This window comes from Myotis davidii, unplaced genomic scaffold (genome assembly GCF_000327345.1).
Source record: "Myotis davidii unplaced genomic scaffold, ASM32734v1 scaffold91, whole genome shotgun sequence".
In the NCBI taxonomy this organism is placed as follows: Eukaryota; Metazoa; Chordata; class Mammalia; order Chiroptera; family Vespertilionidae; genus Myotis; species Myotis davidii.
In genome coordinates, this window is record NW_006283139.1 from 633,497 (window position 1) to 654,979 (window position 21,483).

Consider the following 21,483-nt stretch of genomic DNA (forward strand, 5'->3'; position numbering starts at 1 on the left):
ATGGTGACCTTCACTTTCTTTGGTAGTGCTCTTTCTCTAGAACAGCGGTTCTCAACTTGTGGGTCGCGACCCCTTTGGGGGTCGAATGACCCTTTCACAGGGGTCGCCTAAGACCATCGGAAAACACATATATAATTACATATTGTTTTTGTGATTCATCACTATGCTTTAATTATGTTCAATTTGTAACAATGAAAATACATCCTGCATTTCAGATATTTACATTACGATTCATAACAGTAGCAAAATTACAGTTATGAAGTAGCAACGAAAATGATTTTATGGTTGGGGGTCACCACAACATGAGGAACTGTATTAAAGGGTCGTGGCATTAGAAAAGTTGAGAACCACTGCTCTAGAAGCTAGGATACCAGCCATTGTTACCATAAAATCCCGTCCTGCTTTCTGCCTGAGAGCCCGCCTGTCCCCTACTGGTAGCTTTTGCGTATGTCCAGCTCCTTCATGATGTTAGTCACCTGGAGCCAATCCCTGCCCTCCAGCCACACCTGCTTCACTTTCTGCAGCTGGAGAGGCTACGCTGGCAGGGCTGCATCTAACACTCAGTCAAGTACAGATGAGATTAGCCTGGGCGAGAATGGCCAAGGAGCATTTTAGAAATGCTTGGAATGGAGGAAGACGCCACTTCTGATGATTGCTAGGGAACTGCTGGGCTGTCTTTGGGATATCACACACTTGAATAATGACCTTTAAAAGATATCCCAATTAGTTCCGGGCTATGCACACTCCAAGTTGACTGCCCAGATAACAAGTCCTTTTGGGAAAATAATTTCCTTATTTTACCTTGAAATAAGGGAGAATAAAACATTGTTCTTTTAGGCACTGGTAAATATTACCCAATACACACATGGCCAGGCCTGCCTCTGCTTGTCCTCTTAGACCAGGGGTGAGCAAACTTTTTGACTCAAGGGCCACAATGGTTTCTTAAACTGGACCGGAGGGCCGGAACAAAAGCGTGGACAAACTGTTTGTGTGAACTCATATAAATTCAAAGTAAACATCATTACATAAAAGGGTACAGTCTTTTTGTCTTTTTAGTTTTATTCATTTCAAACGGGCCGGTTGCCCACGGCTGTCTTATACTATCTCTCTATAAAAATCGCCCATCTGATATGAACTGATATGGGTAATAGGAATTGGAACTGAGGTTAATGGGAAATATTGAATCAGGTGTGTGGAGCCCAGGGTTTTACTTCTAATTCTGCCACTAAACAGGCTGTGTGACCGAGGATCCTTCTCCTCGTGGTCTTCTTTTCTAACCTATAAAAATAGGGAGCCCAAATAGATCTGCAAGCTGTCTTTGAGCTGTATAACATTGAATGAGCCCAAAGGAGATCCTCATGGATTTTCTTTGCCAAAGGTCCTAAGGCCTCATATAGATTTTAAAAGCAGTGGGAGGGCATTGAGCATCCCTTCGAGGGCTCACCATTGGCTAGATGGTCAACCAGGAAGAATTTTTGAACTGAGTCCTTACCTCCCCAATCTCTTGGTTTTAGTTAGTGACCACTCTTTTACATCCAGGAGCCAGCACCCTCAGCTCCCTGCACACATAGACCTATCCTGGCAAATGTTTGTCTTATTAGGAAGGAATGGATCAAGTAATTCTTACTCTGGTGTTAAATTCTCAGGAAAGGGTTGCCTCTTTTTAGCCGAGGACTGATGAACTTTGAAGGTGGAATTTATGGTGGAATTGAGTGACAGCTCCTTGGAGAGCTTCTTTTAGGATAGCAATTGAAGGAGTATGTCATCCCCTGAAATCATTCCATGCAGAATATATATATTTATTATATATTTAAATATATATATTTCCTGCTCACCTTTCCTAAACATTGAGAGGAATAGGGTAAAAAGAGAATTGTTTTATGACATTAAGACCCAAAAGTTATGGCATAATTTCATACCACATCCCTGAATGTGGTTCAGATATCTTTCTCTTCCCCAATCTGCCTTTCTAGAACAGGAATGGTTCCCATCTGTCAGTTCCATTCCTACCCATATGTCGGAATATTTTTGTCTCTCTCCCCATCTCTGTGTTTCTCCATGTTCACCTGTAGTGGTACAAAAGCTGCTCTGATCTAAGCGTACAGAAGGTACCTAGCTCTCAGGCAGATTGAACATTCAATGCTTAGCTCCATCCTCAGTTTAGATTTGGGTAGCGAGTTAATGGGATTAACACATTTTTGACCTGAGTGGCTAACAGCAACTGTGTAGTGTGGCCCACGGTATGTTACTGGTTCAAATGAATGTTTCCCTAACACTGAAACACTTTCTAGTCTTTCGATCACAGACAGCCTTTGTTATAAGAGATTCCAAATGAGGATCCTACATTCTCCATTTTTACTTCCCTGTATGCATTTGTTTCTTTATACAATATTTACAGCAATCAAATCACCTAGGAGAAAAAAGCTGAAATTAAAGAAAAATATTCCTGGTGATAGTCACACTTTTCTTGCCACTCTTTTAATCTCCTGCCTCTTCCTCACAGCCCCGAAGTTGGGCAGTCATTCAGGAGGTGACCCTGGAGTCTCATGAAGTTCTAGTCACCAAATTTAAAAGAAATGAACTCAGTCATGATCATTATCTTGGACATCCCTAAATGAAAAAAAAAAAAAGTGGACTTAAACTTGTAGACACTTGAAAAAAAAATCAAGAGTAATTGACTAAAAAGATTTCTGTTCAAGTAGAATTTTAAAGTAAGTAGAATCCCTTTCCTCAGGCAATATATCCCAAGGAACTGGGGAGTCATAAATTGTGGGAAAAAGGTCGCAGGAACCCAAGGGTGTTATTTAACTCTGCTTGGCATGGGTCCATCTTGCCAATTAAACCAATGAGAGTGGTTGGTGGTAGAACAGAATTCTCTTCAGAGTATTTTGTTTGGAATTAAAAATGGATTTAGGGGACTATAACTGCCAGCTTTAAGCATTATGATTTAATTTTAGAGCTGTGGGCACAGTGCGCCCCATGTCTGAGCTATTGTCGCTGCCGTGATTCTGGAATCAGACCATTATAAAAATAAAAGCTTTTGGCTGAGTCCCCACCTGGGGATCTAGTGGCCCACATGGTCTATTCAGCCTTGAGAGAGGTCTCGGTCGGCTTCTGCCAGCTGCTGCTCGCTGTCCTCCTTCCATGTGCCACCTGTGGACTATTCTGGGCATAGTCTCTTCATTTTCCCTAAGCCCACAGAGATACTGGCTTACCTTGGTTATTATTTTGCTCTGTCATTTTTTTCCAAGTTGATAAGCAAATCAGGACCCAATTATCTCCCTATGAAAAGCTAATTATTAATAATCATAACATGTTAGGGTAAACTTAGCACCTTTCTCATTCCCCAAACCAATCAAGGGCCCAATCTTTATCCCTTCAACCTTAATAGCTGTCACAATAATTCCAGCAATGAGATTTAGTAAGATTCAACTTGACAAGTGTCAGTTTTGCTATTACAGTAAAAATATTTTCAACAGACAAAAAATTAAGTATAAAAAGCTTTTTTAAAAAAATATTTTTATTTCAGAGAGGAAGGAAGATGGAGAGAGATAGAAACATCGATCATGAGAGAGAATCATTAATTGGCTGCCTCCTGTCCCCCCCACTGAGGATTGAGCTCCAAAACCGGTCATATGCCCTGACTGGGTATCAAACAGTGACTCCTGGTTTATAGGTCACTGCTCAACCACTGAGCCATTCTGGCCATGCAAAAGCATTTACATTGGGATGAGTACTTAATAGAATGCATTATGTAACGAAAGATTGAAAACAAACAAGCAAAATATGTCACTGGGTGGTATGTGTAAAGGCCTATTTATCAAGACCATCGCTCCAGATAGGACTGCAAAAAGAACCTTCCATGTTTAACAAGAAATAATTATAGCTGAAGAGTTTCCTCAGCTTCTTGTGATCCAGTTCCTTCCATAGGAACCACAGCTGAAGGTGGGCAGTCACCAGCAAGAGCTTTCAAGTTACTGCCCACAAACTGGAAACTAAATTCTAGCTGACATGTATTGAGTCCTTCCAGTGTGCCAGGCACTGTTCTAAGTTCTGTACACCAATGGACCACATTTGATCCTCATTCCAGCTCTGTGACATAGAGAAGGTTGTCACCATGATCATTTTCAGACAAGGCCAGGAAACAAAGCAAGGCACCCAGGATCACAAAGCATCGGATGTGTGGAAGGTAGCCCAGGCGGTCTCGCTGTAGGGACTTGGCTCATGACCCTTCCCTATCCTGCCTGTCCATACACATGGCATATGCAGTTGGTTCAGCCATACACTAATCTACTCTGGACTGGTCACTTGGGGTGCTTTGTGGTTTTCAGCAGCACCTTTACTACCTCAGGGTTCGGCGTGGGTGACATGCACACACTGCAGGCGGAACAAAATAAATCTGTGGTGAATGTCAGAAACATGGTTCTCGTCCCTCAGGTCTCCAGCTGTTTTGGTTCACTGGGTCCTCTTTTTTAAAAGTGCTATTATGTTTAGGTAGTTATCTTCTTAAAGCATGAATTATAGACTTTCCAAAACATTTACAGAAAAAAAGGAATTTTAAGGCATTCAATTATTTTTCTTGTATCTGCTCATAATGGGGCCAATTATTTTTAGATTCATTCTAAGAAAAAAAAATTCAAATTATGTATTTCTGGATTGAATCTGTTTTTCTCATAAACACATGAGACTATCTATATGGCTACAATAAAAACATTATGAAAAAGTTCGATTTCCTCCATGTTAAGGTTTGTGCTCTTTGCACTGAAAACCTATGTCAGAGGTAATCATCCCTGGAGTTGGGGCCCTAGGTAGATTGCCATGCTCACATAGAAGTTATGGAGACCAGAAGGGTTCACATAACACTTGGGATTGAAAATGCAGAACAACAATAACCCAGAGATAGCTGAAGACAAAAGACAATAACCCAGAGATAGCTGAAGACAAATGACAAGAGAAACACCAAAGATCAGAATTTAAAAGACCAGGACAAGAAAGGCAGAGGTAGAGGAGGGCTTAAGGGCACTGGAAAGGCCATCCTTTGGACATGCCCCTTGATCACAGGTTATGTATTCAAGCTTCCTCTATCTTAGGAAACTCCTGAAACAATAACCCAGAATGTCAGACTACTACATACCCACTTTTTTTTCTTTCTTCATTTTTTTCAAATGTTTTTATTGATTTCAGAGAGAAGAAGGGTGAGGGAGAGAGAAAAACATCAATGATGAGAAAGAATCATCGATTGGCTGCCTCCTGCATGCCCTCTACAGGGGATTGAACTGGAAACTCAGACATGTCCCCTGACCAGGAATTGAACCGAGACCTCTTAGTTCATGGGTCCAGCTCAACCACTGAGCCACACGGGTCACATACTCATTTATCTCTTCGAAAACTCTCATTAGGCCAAGTTCAAGGTACACAAGTTCATCAGTTGAAACAGTTCCTAAAACTTCCCTGTGAAGGCAAACTCTTCCCTTATGAAGACACTGTTCAAGTTTTGAAGTGGTGTAATTTATTCCTATAAGCCAGCACATGGTTTATCATACACATATAAGTGCAAGTTTGTGGAGGACACCTGAACCCTCACTAGCAAGTCTAGATCATGGAAAGAGTCTAGTAACATGATCAATATTGATCAATCAAATAATATAGTATACTGAGCAGAGGGATCTCTAACATATGTATGAATAAAAAAATGCTCAATTAAGTGGAAACTTCAGCTACTGATTTATTCTCTTCTATTAATTTCTCTAGGCCCCAGAAGTCAAAGAAAAATAGGAAGGGTAAGGATAAGTAGCAATGACTGAGTCTCAAATCACATTCAATAGAATGTCTACATTTGGTTCAATGTCTGACACCTGTTTTAGGCCATTAAGAATCTTGATCCTGTCATTAGAGCAGTGGTCTCAACCTGTGGGTCTCGACCCCTTTGGCGGTCGAACTACCCTTTCACAGGGGTCACCTAAGGCCATCCTGCATATCAGATATTCACATTACTATTCATAACAGTAGCAACATTACAGTTATGAAGTATCAACGAAAATAATTTTATGGTTGGGGGTCACCACAACATGAGGAACTGTATTAAAGGGTCGCGCCATTAGGAAGGTTGAGAACCACTGCTCTATAGAATTATAAATTTTTTAAAAAAAATCTACCATATTTTCAAATTTAGATTTTCAACAATAATTATTTAAATATATTTAAATATAAATATACTAAAGGCCTGGTGCACAACATTCATGCATGGAGAGGGTGGGTCCCTCAGTCTGGCCTGCACCATCTCGCAGTCCGGGACCCCCAAGGGGTCCAGAGAGGCAGGAGAGGCTCCCACCACTGCTGCTGCACTCACCAGCCTTGAGCCCGGCTTCTGGCTGAGCAGCACTTCCCATGTAGGAGTGCATTGACCACCAGGGGGAAGTTCCTGCATTGACCATCTTCCCCCTGGTGGTCAGTGTGTGTCATAGTGACCAGCCATTCCTCTATTTGGTCGATTTGCATATTAGCCTTTTATTATATAGGACTAGAGGGCCAGTGCATGAAATTAGTGCACTCAGGGAGGATGGATCCCTCAGCCCCACCTGCGACCTCTCAAAGTCTGGGAGCTCTTAGGGGATGGCCTTAGTGCTGCCACGGAGGAAGGAGAGGCTCCTGCCACCGCCGCTGCTGCTCTAATCAGAGTTGAGCCCGGCTTCTGGATGAGCGGTGCTCCCCCTGGAAGTGCACTGACCAGCAGGGGACAGCTCCTGCGTTGAGCATCAGCCCCCTGGTGGTCAGTGTGCATGATAGCAACCAGTCATTCTGCTGTTTGGTCGATTTGCATATTAGCATTTTATTATATAGGATAGTAAGCCCAGCTGGTGTGGTTCAGTGGTTGAGCATTGACCCATGAACCAAGAGGTCACAGTTTGATTCCCTGTCCGAGCACATGCCCGGGTTGTGGGCTTGATTCCCAGTAGAGGTGTGCAGGAGGTAGCTGATCAAACATATGTAAAAAAATAAATATATGCATATTTAAATATATATGTATTTAAATATATATTTTAGTATGCCCTTTTAGGTTACCAGGAAATTCATTTTAGGCAGCCATCCTGCTTAAATGAGGTTGACCCATATTCATTGTTGGAGACCTTGTTGAAGCTGGGATTTCTTATCCAAAACTGGCATTGGAGACCATTTTAAAGTGCGTTGTGTAAGAGTTTGCCACAGAATTAAGGTGTTTCTAGAGCTGATGATAACAGCTCCCTGCCTTGATTCTGACTGAATGTACCCAGGGATCATTGCAGCCAGCTTGTGGCCAAATATATCTCTTCCATTTGACCCCTCCGTGCTGAGGTTACCTTTTATTACCTGAAAAGACATCTGGCATCAGTTTTCCCAGGGGAAATTTCCATCAGGACAGCTGATATTTCTTTATCTCCCCATTGCCTGAGGAGACTGGATAAATCTAAAAATTAGAAAGGGAATCTCCTTGCAGGCTCTTGCCTCTGCTGCTGTTCCCACCAGCCTGCTGGAAGCCCGTTTGCTCTAGGACAGTGGTTCTCAACCTTCCTAATGCCGCAGCCCTTTAATACAGTTCCTCATGTTGTGGTGACCCCAATTTAATTGTTACAAATTGAACATAATTAAAACATAGTGATGAATCCCAAAAACAATATGTAATTATATATGAGTTTTCCGATGGTCTTAGGCGACCCCTGTGAAAGGGTGGTTCAACCCCCAATGGAGTCGCGACCCACAGATTGAGAACCTCTGCTCTAGGATCTCACAGCTTTGTATCTTCCTGAATGCCGGGATGCCACTGATGAGGCTGAGGGAATTCAACATCACTCTTTGCATGGGTAGAAACTTATGAAGAAGGTGATGTAGGTTATAATATCCATCTGTTTACTTTATATGCCCTTAACAATACTTAGTCCTCCTTCTTGGCCGAATGCATTTCCAGGATATCTTAGAGCCAAATCCTCACCTCACTCCCACCTTACACAATTGTGTGTTTTCCAGGGGGATCAGCTTCTAAGAGAATTGCAGCTCCGTGTAACTCCTCTCATTATCATTCTTTACATCCCCACAAGCCACTCAGTCTAGTTGATTCTATCTCCTAAATGCATTTCAAGTCTCTTTCTTCTTCTCCACTCCCATTGGCACTGTTTAATGGCTCCCAAAATGATGGTCACAGCCTCCTATCCAGTTCCTGCCCCAGCCCCCTTGCTGCCTTCATCTCACCCTAGCGCCAGCAGTCTGTTAAGCCCGTATTCACACATCCTTGTGCCTTTGCATTTGCTGTTGCTTCTGCCTGGAACATCCCTCCTCTCTCTCTCTTTTTGTTTATTTTCCTTTCAGAAAAATTTACAACTTTTTCTATACTACTATTAGCTTTAATGCCACCTGATCACAACTTTATCCAATTTCTATAAATAGGTTTTATCCAATAGGCTCAAAGAGCATTTAAAAATGCCCTTATCAAGCCCTAGCTGGTTTGACTCACTGGATAGAGTGTCATCCTGCATACTGAAGGGTCCCAGGTTTGATTCCAGTCAAGGGCACATGCCCAGATTGCAGGCTTGATCCTCAGTAAGGGGGGGGGGGGGCATGCAGGAGGCAGCAAATCAATGCTTTTCTCTCATCACTGATGTTCCTATCTCTCCCTTTCTCTCCCTTCCTCTCTCCTCTCTGAAATCAATAAAAAATACATTTTAAAAAAATGGAAGAAAAAAATAAAAATACCTTTATCATGACACTTTTTGCAATGGATTTAAGTTGTTTTATATGTTTTTGCTTATGCAGTGATATTTTTCCATTAACTTTTAGAGAGAGTGGAAGGGAGGGGCAGAGCGGGAAAGAGAGAAACATTGATGTAAGAGAGACACATCTATTGGTTGCCTCTCACATGAACCCTGACCAGGGCCAGGGATGGAACCTGTAACCAAAGTGTGTGCCCTTAACCGGAATCGAACCTGGGACCATTCAGTCCATGGACCAATGCTCTATCTACTGAGTAAAACCAGCTAGGGCATTTTTTTAAAAATGGACTTTTAGCGAGAGAGGAAGAGAGAATAAGAAACTTCTGTGTGAGAGAGAAACATTGATCGGTTGCATACTCTAACTGCCCTGACTGGGAATTGAACCTGCAACCTTTTGGTGTATGGGATGATGCTCCAACCAACTGAACCACCCAGCCACAGGTATTCTCTGTTTCCTTAGGGCATATCCTAGTGCAGTGATGGCGAACCTATGCCACGCATGTCAGAGGTGACACGCGAACTCATTTTTTTGGTTGAATTTTCTTTGTTAAATGGCATTTAAATATATAAAAAATATCAAAAATATAAGTCTTTGTTTTACTATGGTTGAAAATATCAAAAAATTTCTATATGTGGCACGGCACCAGAGTTAAGTTAAGGTTTTTCAAAATCCTGACATGCCACGCTCAAAAGGTTCGCCATCACTGTCCTAGTGGCCAAGTAAAGTAATCCTGCACCACACAGGCGCTGAAAGAATGAAAAATCTCCTGTATGCAACCATCCTACCAAGAAATATTTCAGTCATCAACTTCCCGCCATTCTAAACTCTCATGTCCCTGGTTCCATTGTTGTCAGAACTAGATTTGTTAACTTAAAAAGTCTACGTACACTCTGATCATATTGGTTATTTCCCTTTACAAAGACAGCTTCCATTCCCTAACCCAGAAGTTTTCTAAGCTTGTGTGGCTTTTGAAAAGTCAGTTCAAGACCCTGCTGAATGCAGATATATGGCTTTATCTGGGGAGATTCTAATTTCGTGTATATATGGTGGCTCCTTAAACTCTGTATCATAGTGAGCTTCCAAATAATTTGTGATGTCCGAGCAGATTTGAATTCCACTGCCTTTGTCCCTGACAGTGGGAACTTCAGACCTCATTGTAACTTGTTGGGGGTGTATTTGAGGATCTGTGAAGACCTCCAACTACTCTCCAATCCGTGTGGCCTCTGTTAGACCTCACCTCTTCACAGATACAATACCTGTTGCAAGGGCTGGGGAATCCATCTCCTCATGGGCCAAGATTAGAAATGGATGTTCTGATTGCTTTCTCTGCCGTGTTGAAAGGCTTGCTTGGCCAGATCTGTGCTTTCTGGGGCAGGGCCAAGACAGGAGTGAGGTGAGCGAGGCCCTGGTCTTGGGCACACCCTTTTAGGGAGCACACAAAAATCCTCAATAATCAAGATAAATTATATTGCCTGGTCAGCGTGGTTCAGTCAATCTATGAACCCAGAGGACGGGGTTCAATTCCCGGTCAGGGCACATGCCCAGGGTTGCCGGCTCGATCCCCAGTGTGTGGCATGTAGAAGGCCTCTGATCAATGATTCTCTCCCATCATTGATGTTTCTCTCTCTCCTTCTCCCTTCCTTTCTGAAATCAATAAACATATATTTCAGAAAAAGATAAATAATATTTTCCCACGGTATTTTGTCTTGTCTTTTCCTGCCAGAAACAGTTCCAATTTTTCCCACAAGACTTAATTTAAATGTCACCTGATCATCACAACTTTTTACCCAATTTGGAAAATCAAAATTAATCCACGAGCAAATGATCAACATTGTAAATAAAGACAAAATTAGTAACAGGGCAATGCTGAGCCCACCATATTGAAGCCTAAAGCCAAAGAAAAAAAATAGCAGCACTGATTCTGTCTTTATTTACAGTGTTTATGATGGGAGAATCTTCCCTTAGTTTTGGCTCTGCTCTGTCTATAAAGTCCTTACTCACCTGCCATATCACAAAGTTCCCTTCAAAAGTCACAAAGTCAAGTTGCTTTCTTCCCCCCATCACCCGCCCAACATTAAGTGGCAAAAGGGCCGACTTTTAAATTTTATGAGACCTTGGACTCCAGATTTGAAGACCGATTTGAATTGTGGTGTCTTTTAGGCTGTCTTGCTCCAAATGCATTTCTTCTGGATGTTTATGGCAGTGACACGGGCTTTTTATGGCGGTCTGAAGTGCTTCAGAGCAAACGGAGAGCATTTTAATACCACTGATTTACTCTTTCAGGTCTACAGTAATTTTCTTACTGCCTAATTATGAGGCTTGCTTTAATTTACTCCACACATAATGTTTACTGATGCACATATGGTGCCACATTTCAGGAAACTACCTAGAGCAGGTATTTTTGTCAGTCTGGAGCATGGAAAATTTCCTTCATTTACAGAAAGAAAGAAAGAAAAAAAAAGGTAAGCAATGTAATTGTCTCAACAAAGAATGTCCCCCAGTGAGAGAGGCGAAAATCATACGTAGCTTTAATTTCAAGAAGAAAGATACAATCCCTTTAAATTCTTATTTTAAAAGCTGAATGATGATTATATGATTCCGTTTGTTTAAAGATTATCAGTTACCCTAAACGTCAGGTGCGGGGGGTGGGAGGGGTAGGAATTGGGGAAAAGGAGAGGGAGGAGAGAAAAACGGTAATTCTTTCTGGGCTTATTTCTCAACTTTCTTTGAAGAAAGAAGATAAGGATTCAGTAGCCATAGGCTCTTAGGAGTAGAAGGGATTTCTACGGTCTATTCCCAGGGCAAAGGGTTTTTAATTCAGCATTTCTAAGGCCCCCTTCATCGGCCTCTGTTTTAGAGATGGGAGCTTATCCCTTCACCCAGCAGCAGCTGGTACCATTATTGGACAATTTTAGTAGTTAGAAAATTGAGTTAAGATCAGTGATTTTGTAATTATCAACCATTGATGTTGGATTTGTGCTGAAAAACTGATGTTTTTTTCCCCTCCTACTTTGCCGAAGTTTAAGGCCCAGATAAAAGCTTTAGTGAAGAACTCTATTTAGAGTTTCAAAGGCCTACAAATAGGGACTATTATTGCATATGCATTCATGGCTGTACGATCAATTGGCTTGCCTTTCCATAGCTTTGAGAGCTATGCGTGGTTTGGCTTGGGAACTGAGAAGCTGATGTTCCCTTATCATGGAGACAGCTGAAATAACCAACTCTTTAGGCCCGCTGATCCAGGGCTCCCATTTGTATTGGGTTATGCAGGGAGGTTTGCTGGGATTCTTGTTCTGGCATTAAGAAGGGTTCAGGAATCTGGAGAAGCCTGTGCATAGATTAAATAAGAGTCCAGAGATGAGGCATAATTTTAAAAGCCATTTGGGGGTCAGAGGAACCTAGTTTAAAGGAAACTAAGATCTAAGTTCTAAGGTCTAACTCTAAGGTCTCCTTGTCCCAGGACCCCAGGCTTTTTATTAACTCAAATTGTCCTGAGGCGAGGCAGAGAGATACACTTCAAAGGGTGTACACAAGCATTGTCAGAATGGAGAAATTAGCCGATGGCTGTTCAGGTGTTTGGCCAGTAGGAGGCAATAACATGTAGATTAAGACACCCTTAGCTGTCTGGCAGCCAAGCAATAATCCCTTTTTAGGTTTGGGGAAATGCCCTCAGCCATTCCCAGATGCAGCCCTGCTGGAATTGGTTTCCAGCAGAGGTCAAAGAGCAAAGCCTTCCACTGAAACTGCCTGACATTTGTTGTGTCCAGTCTTTCCTTAACACTTAATCATCAATTCTGCAGAGGGGGCATTACTATCAAAAACGTTTATTTTAAAGACTAGCATCTTGATAGTAGGATTACATTTCTTACTGATATAGAGTTTAAAGTTCAAGAATACTGTACTTTATATATATATATATATATAATCTAATAAAAGAGAAACATGCAAATCCACAGCCACGGAGCTGGAGCAAGCAGAAGGTTTCATTGCCCCAGAGATGGAGAAAGCCAAGATTCCTGCCTGCCCTGGCCGGCTGTGGCTTCCACTGAAGGCAACAAACTTTCAATTATAGAAGACAAATAAATCCCAGATACCTGCTTCCAACCAGCCTCCACTGGGAGCTTAGGTGGCTGGGGGCCATGGCCAGGCTAAAAACAGCCATCAGCCCCTTACCCAGGCTGGTCAGGCACCCCAGCAGGACCCCCCTCCCTGAAGGGGGTGTGGCCAGTCTGAAAATGGCCCTCAGCCCCACACCAGGCTGGCCAGGCACCACAGTGGAACCCCCACCCTGATCTAGGAAACTATTTATTGCCTTCACTATCTGATAAGCATAGACAGAAACCCCCTGAAGGCTGGGTGCCTTTGAAGCCCTAGCAAAGCTCGGAGCTAGGCGCCACCTCTGTTTGTCCAGACAGTGGTAGCTGAAACTACTCCCCCATTTATTATTATGTAAATCCTTGCTGATGGGCTAGTCTGCCTGTTGCCAGGGGTCAACTGCCTAAGGGCTATGCTATGGGTGCATACCAGAATCAATAATAGCTTGGTGAGGCCTGAGCATAAGAAGGAAGTCCTTTGGGACTTGCTGCCTGGTCCCCCAATATTGCAAAATTATCTCGTGTCTTTTTCTCTCATTTGTTGTGCAGCTCCTCTTTCAGATACCGAACCCTACTCCACACAGAACGTGGAAGAAAACACTCAACATCTGGCGCCTGAACAGGGACTTGAACCCTGGAACCTCAGATCGACAACCTTTAGGGAAAACCACCCAGCCCCCACCCATGCACTAGGCCTCTATCCTATATAATAAAAGGGTAATATGCAAATTGACCCTATTAGCAGAACAAGTGGGAATGACTGTTCACTATGACACACACTGACCACCAGGGGGCAGACACTCAATGCAGGAGCTGCCCCCTGGTGGTCAGTGTGCTCCCACAGGGGGAGCTCTGCTCAGCCACAAGCCAGGCTTATGGCTGCCAGTACAGTGTTGGTGGAGGGAGCCTCTCCTGCCTCCTCAGCAGCCCTAAGGATGTCCGTCCGACTGTAGCTTAAGCCTGCTCCCTGCTGGTAAGCGGACATCCCTGAGGGTTCCCAGGCTGCCAGAAGGATGTCTGACTGCCAGCTTAGGCCCAATCCCCCAGGGATAGTCATCCCCTGAGGGGTCCCAGACTGCTAGAGGGCACAGGCTGAGCTGAGGGAACCCCTGCCCCAAGCACACAAATTTTTGTGCACCAGGCCTCTAGTGTGTGTATATATTTCAGATAGGAAAGGAGAGGGAGAGAGAGATAGAAACATCAATTCATCAGTGATGAGAGAGAATCATCCTGATCAAGACCAAAACCTGGGCATGTGCCCTGACCGGGAATTGAACTGTTACCTCCTGGTTCATAAGTCAATGCTTAAGCACTGAGCCATGCTGGCTGGGCCTGAAGCCTGTCCTCTTAAAGAGTGCACTTGTTAAACTTGATACACTTTGCTCTTAGTTTATAGCTTTTATTAGGATTCCATTAATAAGAAGACTGTAAGATAAATATAAATTAATAATGAGTCTTGAGATTCTCAATAATAATCAAAACAATAGGTTTCCTGTTTAATATAATCACCATTTTTTCTTCCTTAAACCATTCATATCTGTGTTGAGCCCCATGCAAAACACTGAACCATGAATAATATTTTCATTATTATTTTTCTAATTAATCATAGGAAAAAAAGTAAAGGACTTTCATTTTAGCTGGGAGGAGATAGCAGATTAAATGCAGATCAAGAGTCTAGTGGACCTGCCCGTTATTCAGGGCACAGCAGTTGAATGGATTCCAGGATGAAAGAAGAACCATTTGTCCTGAGAACTTTGGTGATAAGAAGGGATTTTTCCATCTGATCCAACCAATAAGTGCTTGTCAGAAGTCTGGGCGCTCAACCACTCCCCGCCACCTCCTCTCTCATTCCATGGTTTCTTAGTTTTTCATGAATACAGCAAGTCTATTAACAGTTAAGGGCAGGCAGGATATCTATATTTTCATTTGATTCCTTCATCTTCAGTGAGGATCAAGCTGCCTTAAATAGCTGCGGTTGACGTGGTTACTGTGTAAAAGGGAGGGACTGAAAAGCTTAAAACCACCTTTGGTCAAGGCAAGGTGGGAGGTCCAGGCAATGAAACATGCAGTGGGAGGTGAAGAGTTGCAGGGGCAGGAGGGAGCCAGCACTAATGAACCATGTCTGACTGATCAGATTTCTTTCAGCCCCTCCTTTGAAATCTGCAGGCTTAGATCAATGTGGCCCTGAGGCTGTATCCACAGATGCCATGATAACTAGTTGAAAGGAGATCACTTGTGATTGATCAACTAGTCATTACCTCCTTATATTACCATAGCAACCAGCTTGCCTGTGGCTCTTTGGGCACATGCTCTGTGTGTTTGGCCAGTCTGTGGAAGTACCCTCGGTACTTTTGTCAGATTAGAAGAAAAGATGAGTATTTGGAGTCTAGTCCAAGTTAGAGCACCTGTATCAAGCAGGCTGGGCAATCCAACCAGAAATCTTTCTAATCCAAATACATTTTTAGGAAAAGCCAACAACTTCTGCTCGTATATCCTCTTCATTCCTCATCTCAAAACTTTTGCTAGAAAAAAAATTCCTTAGAGACCACTGGGATAATCTGTTTTCTTGCAGAGCATGAGACAAAAAGAGAAAAAAATCAACTTGGTCAAATAATACCAGTCACACTGGACACTTTGGTGCTCCGCAGGGCCATCTCTAGCCTCCTCAGTTTCTTTTTTAACATATTTTTATTTATTTCAGAGAGGAAAGGAGAGGGAGAGAGAGACAAAGACATTGGTCAGAGAGAAACACTGATCTGCTACCTCCTGCACACCCGCATTGGGGGATCAAGCCTGACTGGGAATCGATGCTGAGACCTCCTGGTACATGGGACTATGCTCAACCAACTGAGCCACACTGCCTGGCCCTCCTCAGTTTCTTAAAAAATTAGCTGCTGGGCCTAGCAGCTGCACAGTGAGAAGTAAGCGTTGGGTGGGTGGAGCTTGGGAGAGCCAGGGACTTGCAATAGGGATGCAACAGTGACATGGACAGAGTGGCGGGGCTATAAGTCTATAAGTCACTGATGAACAATCTAGAACTGGTGCCTGCAGACTACTGCCTGTCCCCTCAGTCAGGCCCTCTGACTGTTTATGTAAAGAACACTGTATTGTCAGTTTTTGTGTGTGTTACAATGGCGAAGCTGAGTAGCTGTGGCAGACACCAACTGGCCATAAAGACTAAAATTCACACTATCTGGCCCTTTACGGGAAAAGCAAGCCCACACATACTCTAGAAGTGAGTCTGCTTGAGATAAAACAAATATGGTATAAAAGTTCAGATTCCCTGAAAACAACAACAACACATAAACATAGAAAAACATAGGGACCTTAAATCTGACTCTGTCTGCTGCCTTTCCCTTGAATGACGGCAGCACCAGTCATTTTCTAGGATTTCCACAAACTTGGAAATGTGGAATGATCATTAGGCTGCTGAAAGGAAGCCCCTCTAGGGAAAAATTCAGCACTGTTGGAAAAGCAACTGTGTGCAATAAAGACAGGAAGTGAAGAAAAAAAGCATAGGGTGGCAGACCCTGAAAGAGAAGTTAGCTCACGGTTATCCGTAATTGGATTGGAGTAGAGAGCATGGTGAATGGTTTTCTGTTCTAGCAAATGTGAAGGACTCTTCAATGACCACAAGTGGTCAGAAGCTTCAAAGGTTCATTTATAAGTGGCATCTGTACCAGCTAGTAAGTGCCATCATCCCTCTTCACTCAAAAGCATCTTATGCGTCCACATTTCCCATCCTGCTCAGGTAAACTAAAGTGTCACTCATTGACTACCTGGAGTGGGAACTGGTAAGTTTTGAGTGGTGTCTCCCCAGGGACTCTTGTATTTACAACGGAACTCTTCTGAGACCCACAGGACTCGTGCTGTAATGTGGAATGGCAGGACATATGGAAGGATGGGGCCAGATGACCCTACCTGGACAAATCTGGGCCAGGTGTGTAGGATTGACTTCACCAGAAAGAAATATATTTGTTCTCTGTGTCTTGCTTCAAACTCCTTAAACACACACACACACACACACACACACGACTTCAGAGAGGAAGGGAGAGAAAGAAAGAGAAACATCAATGATGAGAGAGAATCATTGATTAGCTGCCTCCTGCAGGCCCCCTACTAGGGATGGAGCCCACAAATCTAGGCATGTGCTCTGACCAGAAATCGAACTGTGACCTCTTGTTTCATAGGTTGATGCTCAGCTACTGAGCCACACTGGCCAGGTAATCATACATCTATCTATCTATCTATCTATCTATCTATCTATCTATCTATCTATCTATCTATCTATGTATCCCTAATATGCAAATAGACCGAACAGCAGAACAACTGAACAACCAGTTGCTATGATGTGGACTGACCACCAGGGAGCACGCGTGGAACATGCCAGGCATTGGCAGCAGGTGGCAGAGTGCAGAAAATGGCAGGCGATGGCTGTGACAGGATGGTGGAGCAGGTGAGCTGGGATGCCAGATCAACATGGAGTGCCAATTGCTGTCATCGGGGTGAGCCTCTGGTGGTTACTGAAAATTATTTGCTCCCGCACACCACGGTCTCACCTGGTGCTTGCACCTGTTGCTGGCGCCAGCCCCACCCACACACGCTGCCAGCACTGGAGCTGTCGCTCACACCCACTGCCTGCCGTTGCCCAGAGCTGGCCCCAGATCACTCAGCACTATCAGTGGGTGGCTACCAGCTCTGCTCGCCCCTCAGGGCTTCTCCACCTCCCCCTGCTCCTGAGGGGCGATTGGGGCTGGCAGCTGCCTCTCGCACCCAATGCTGGTGATGTCCTCACTCGCACCTGCAGCTGGCGCTGGAGCCACTGCTCGTACCCACTGCCAGTGCCTGGTGCTGGTCCTGATCTCTAGGTGCCATCAGCATGTGCAAGCAGTGGCTGCAGGCCCAAATTGCCCCTGAGGGTTTCTCTACCTCCCCTGCTCCTGAGCGGCAGCAGTCACTACTCACACCTGCTGATGGCGCTAGCCCCAATCACTTCTCGCAGTCAGCGGGTGCAAGTGGGGCTGGTGCCTCAGCAGGTGGGAGCAACAGGGCTGCCGGCAGAGAAGGGACTGGGGGACGCAGTGGGAGGGGCCAGGTGGAGGCCTGGAGGATGGGCTGAGACCCGCTCCTGTGCCCACTGAAGCCTCCTGGCCCACAGTTCCTTTCAAGGTGTACAAATTTGTGCACTTGGCCCCTAGTGTTTTATAGGCTTCTGCTGTTGGCCTGACATAAAATTCATCCATTTGATGATTGTTTCTCCCAATTGCCAGTGGGGGATCAAATCTTCTCTTTGAGCAGCATTTCATAAGTTTCCTAAGGGTCCTTGCTGGGTTGAATTTATTGGATGTAATTCGTTACTCTCTCACACTGGATTCAAGCAGCTTGTGCCCATTTAATGCCAGTTAATCAATGACAGATCGTAGATACTCAGAATGAAATATACAGTCATTTAATCTTCTTCTTTCGTGGTAAACAATCCTGAGGGAATCTAATGTTAAGGGACAGTGGTTGACTAGGTGTGGGAGTGAAGGATGGAAAAAAAATGATGACCTTTGTCCAACTGGGATTTGTGAACTTAAACATGCAGCTTTATAAACATAAAGAACTTAAGTAAATTAGAACTATTCTTAGAATTGGAAGACATTTGCTATGTACAATCAGTGACCCTCCCTTTCCTCATTTTTACAACAAAAAAAATGATGCTCACCCTGCAAACCACATCTCCCTGCCCCCCATCGGGACATTGTAAGGAAGGTCAAATGAAATAATGTCTAGGAAGGTTCTCTACAAGCAATAAAAATGAACATGCACAGGATTATTATTAAAGGCAATAAGCAGCCAGAAACTGAGTAGACCTTCCAAATATACAAGAGAATCAGGTTTCTTTTCAATGAGGGTTAAGGGATCTGAGCAAGGTAGTTATACTAGAAATGTCTTCTCCCTCTTTATCCATGCTACCCAAAATGCCACCCTTTTGAAATGCCAGACCTTCTGGGCTAAGAAACTGGGTATTTGAAAGTATGTCTGTCCTGGTGGGAGGGTGGAGAAATCCTGAGAGAACTTTGAAATCTTAGGCAATATGATGTGAAGGAAATGTGACCAATGTGGACTATTTTAGAGAATTCCTTAGGCCAGCCTCCAACACATTTAACAGGATAACCTCATTTGTGAAGCCAGTCAAGTATGTATGTGGTCACTGTCGCTTTATTAGTAATTGTGAATTGAGACAGTAGAGGAGTTTTTAGCAGTGAGAGTAGATGGTTTGCCTTGTTTATCTTTGTGTCCCTGGCAAACATAGTGCGTGGGGTACCAGGCGCTCCTAAATGCTAGCAGAAGAAATGAATGTGTGAACACCAATCACAGAGTATAAAAAGTAGAATAAAGTAAAAAAGGGATAAAATACACATTTCCTCTCTGTGAAAATCTTACTATTTTTATAAGCTTCTTTTCCCTTTGATTTTATTGTATTACTATCTACTCTATTATATTTTTGTGTGTGCATTTACCCTTATTTTTTGGCATAACATTGAAATATTTTTAATAATAGTTTGATGTTTGTGTAGATTTTTCTTTATGAATTCTTATTCCCCCTTGAAATTAAAGAAGAAAAGATTTTAAATGCAAAATTGAAGACAACTAAGGGACTGTTATTAGTTTTTCAAGAATGAACATCTAGAGCCAAGGCTATATAATGGGGAAAGGATAATCCCTTCAATAAATGGTGAAAAGAAAACTGGTCAACTGCAGGCAAAGAATAAAACTAGACTCCTGTCTTATGCCATGCACAAACATCTCCTCAAAACGGACTCGACTTAAATGTAAGACTTAAAACCATAAAACTTTTAGACGATAACTTAGAAGTTAATCTCCTTGACATTGGTTTTGGCAATGAGTTTTCAGATTTAACACCAAAATCAAAAGCAAAAATAAATAGCAGGACTAGGTCAAACTAAAAAGCATCTGCAATGCAAGAAAACCATCAACTGAATATTAGGGCAACCTGTGGAATGGGAGAAAATATGTGCAAATCTTTTTGCATATATGTCTGAGAAGAGATTAACATCTAAAAGATAAAGAACTCAAGCAACTTAATATCAGAAAAACCCAAATAATCTTCTTAAAGGGATGGGCATGGGGCGGGGGAGGCAAAGGGGAAATAAAGACACATATGTAATACTTTAATCACTAAAGAAAAAAAAGAGAAATGGACAGAGTACCTAAATACTCACTTTTTCCCCTGACATACAGTTGGCCAACAGGTACATGAAAAGGTGCTCGACACTTATCAAGGCAACGCAAATTAAATCCACAAAGAAATAATTACCTCATACCTGAATGGCTTTCACTAATAATATAAGAGATAACAAATGTTGGCAAGGATGTCCAGAAAAGAGAACCCTTGTGCATTGTTAGTGGAAATGGATATGAGTGCAGTCACTATGGAAAAAATATATACAGTTTCCTCAAAAAATTAAAAATAGAACTACCATATGATCCAGGAATCTCACTTCTGGGTATATATCCAAGGAAATAAAAAGAAGATATTGAAGAGATGTCTGCACTTCCATGTTCATTGCAGCACTATTTACAATAGTGCAGATTTGGAAACAGCATAAGTATTTATCAATGGAAGAATGGATAAAGATGTGATATATATATATATAATTTGTGTCAACACAGATGGGCTTTGTGGAGATTATGCTATATGTAATAAACCCAAACAGAGATAGACAGATACTGCATGATATCACTTAAATGTGGAATCTTAAAAAAAAATCACATTCATAGAAACAGAGAGTAGAAAAGTGGTTGTCAGGGGCTGGGGCGTAGGAGAAATAGGGAAAGTTTGGTGAAAGGGTACCAATTTTTCAGCTATAAGATAATATCTGAGGCTATACAAGGGTGGGCAAAAGTCTGTTTATGATTGTGGTTATAAGAAAGATAGAGTTTATTCTTGTATTATTATTTATTAATTATTGTATTATTTGGTTATTAAAACAACTAAACCTATTTTTGCCCACTCCTGTAAAGCTAAACATGGTGACTATAGTTTCTAACACTGTGTTGTGAAATGGAAATTTGCTAAGAGAGTAGAACTTAAATGTTCTCACACACATAAAAAAGTATGCAAGGTGATGATTGTGTTAGTTAAGTAGATGGGAGGGAATCCTTTCACAATGTATATGAGTATCAGTTCATCGCAGTGTGCACTTAAAAATCTTACAATTTTGTCCATTATACATCACTAAAGTAGAAGTTTAAACAAAAGAACAGACATCTACCTATTAAAAAGAATCGCTGTGGTGTCCTTTATTGGAAAGATTTAAAATTGGACGTGCAGCCTGCAGAGTCTTATCGAAGATGAAACTCCTAAGACTCCAGGTGGCTGGTGAAGCCATTTTTCTTGTGCTGTCTATTGCAGGGAACTCTTTCATATTCATCGAATGATTGTGGATTTTTAGACTTTGTGCAGAACACTGTGCAGCATCTATTTGAAGTTGTCTCAATATACGCTATCCACTCCTCATGTCTCACCGCATAGGCAGACATTTTTGGTCCTTTTTGAGGCCGCTTATTTTTCTCCTTGAGTTTGTCATTGAGGCTCAGTCTATCATTTCATCACTCTACCCGCCCATGGAATAAGCAG

General features: G+C 42.6%; 1 protein-coding gene across 1 annotated transcript in view; it reads left to right on the forward strand.

The window, feature by feature from the left end:
- The window catches only part of CTNNA2 (catenin alpha 2), a gene marked incomplete at its 5' end in the record, with an annotated part of 880,141 nt that overhangs the window by 630,422 nt on the left and 228,236 nt on the right, over window positions 1-21,483 (forward strand). The window lies entirely within an intron of this gene.